Below are 2,331 nucleotides of genomic sequence, written 5' to 3' on the forward strand. Positions count from 1 at the left end.
GAAACATTTCTGATTATTATCAATGTTAAAAACAGTTGTGCTGCATCATATTATTATTTTTATTTTTTTTGTGGAAACCTAATGCAATTTTTTGATGAATAGACAGTTCAAAAGGACAGAATTGAGATAGATTGGTAGATAGATAGATTGAGCGACTACAAGGAATGTTTGTATTTGGGGGAAAAAAAGAATATCTTAAATGTATTCCTCAACACCAGTGCAGAGAAACTTTAAATCATGCATATTACTTTTTGGAAAAAGATAAACATTCATGATTAATATGAAAAGCTGTTACGTGATGCTTGTTTAGAATGTTACAGCACATTCTTAGACTTTCTACGGAGTCATTATTGCTCAATGCTGTAAACAGTCTGGTTTATGTCTTGGTGAGTTTATTTGGGACTAAATGAATGTCCCACAGCTACAAGCGAAACCAAAAATGGCAAAGAGCACTAGCTCACTAAAAATGAATGTGTGGTGTTTCCTCATTAACTCAACTAACTGAACTTTCTAACATAAAATAACTATAGACTTACATTGAAAATGTAGGAAAATCTTTATGACAGCATAGATATATTCCTCTTGAGAACAACTTTGAAGAAGATTAACATTTGCAAGAGTGAGAAACTCTATGACAGATGAGACATGAATCCAATAAATATACAGTTATGGAAATATATATGTTGACTGTGTTCTTAAGTATTTTTACAATTCATTGAAATATTGTTAAGGCTAGCCCATTTGATCTGATCTGAAGAGCTACTGCAGGTCAAACTCATGAAAAACATAATGCTAACCATGATAGAAAAGTGTCAGAACATAGCTGTAGACCTGTCAGCGAGCCCATGATGACCACTGTCCACCACCGAAAGTGCCTACAATAGGCACGTGAGCATCAGACCTGGACCATGGAGCCATGGTTTGGTCAATCACATTTTCTTTTAGATTAAGTGATGGCCTGTGTGTGCGATTTTTAGGTGGAGAGGAGATGAAAGCAGGATGCACTATGGGAAGGCATGCCAGTGGAGGCAGTGTTATGATCTGGGCAACGTTCTGCCTGGAATACGTGGTTCCTGGCATTTATATGAAGGTTACTTTGACATGTACCACCTACCTATGTTTAGAGGTCTTGTGGAGTCCATGCCTCAACACATCAGAGCAGTTTTGGCAGCACCTACACAATATTAGGCAGGTGATTTTATTGGTTTTCAAGCAGCAGGATTAGTTTAACTTCTGCAAGTTGTCAGGTAAATATATAGTTTTATGCTGAGCTAAATACTAATTTCTTACCATGAGAAATCTAACATAAAGCATTACAAATTACATATACAGTATGTATTCTGTAATCTGTGGTGGAAAACATTTCACACGTAACTCTCTCAACCCAATATGTTTGATACTATAGTATAGAGGCCCCGTCAAAATGTGTAAAGCAACAAGAAATATTGTACACATCAGTACAGCGTTTCCCTCAGGGAGAAGTGTTTGCATGCCAAAGCAACATCACTCAAACTTCTGATAGCACAGCTGAGTGAGGTACTGCAATGTGAGGAAAGAAAAAGTTAAGAAACCACGTATTGTAGGATGTGAAATAACATGAACCAATACCAAAAACAGGACTTGACATGAATTGACATCACTATAAACTTGAACTCAGTGTAATCTTGAAATTAAAAACAATGGGTCTCATTCATTAAGCATGTGTATGCATAAATGCATAACTTAGATCTGTGCACCAACGTTTTCACAAACCAATGATTCACCAATAACGCTCATAAAAATGTAGGAACAACTGAAACCACACATATGCAAAAAAATAACATACCCAGGGTGGCCATATAATTGTGTTCAGATGATTTTTATACATAGATATTTAAGTAAAGAATAATTGCCAACAGCCCATTTAATTATTGGAAAATAATGCAATGTTGTGTGTGCGTTTGAGTTGGAGAGAGAGCAGGAAAAAGAGAGTATGTGCTTTCTGTACATAACAAAACATAATTTTGTGGTTAAAACATGGAAATAATTTGTCATTTTTATCCTATTGTTTGTTAGATTTATTCGCTTGGTCAGTGTCTGCGGGTTTTGGTTCTTTTGAAATAGCTGAAATCATTTGGTGAAGTGATATGGACATGTAATGCGGTCAAGACCTGTCTGGAACTACTTTAGCCGTGCATTTCCCTGGAAATAATTGCACACTTTAGAACGTTCGTCAACTAATCAGATTTAAGCATTCAACAGCCCCGTAATATAATGTTAAATATATTTAATCATATACAGTGAAAGAGTAAGAAAAGCTATGTCATTCATTGCTCAAGCTTTGAGGTTTCT

This window comes from Sinocyclocheilus grahami, unplaced genomic scaffold, assembly GCF_001515645.1.
Source record: "Sinocyclocheilus grahami isolate Dianchi unplaced genomic scaffold, SAMN03320097.WGS_v1.1 scaffold646.1, whole genome shotgun sequence".
In the NCBI taxonomy this organism is placed as follows: Eukaryota; Metazoa; Chordata; class Actinopteri; order Cypriniformes; family Cyprinidae; genus Sinocyclocheilus; species Sinocyclocheilus grahami.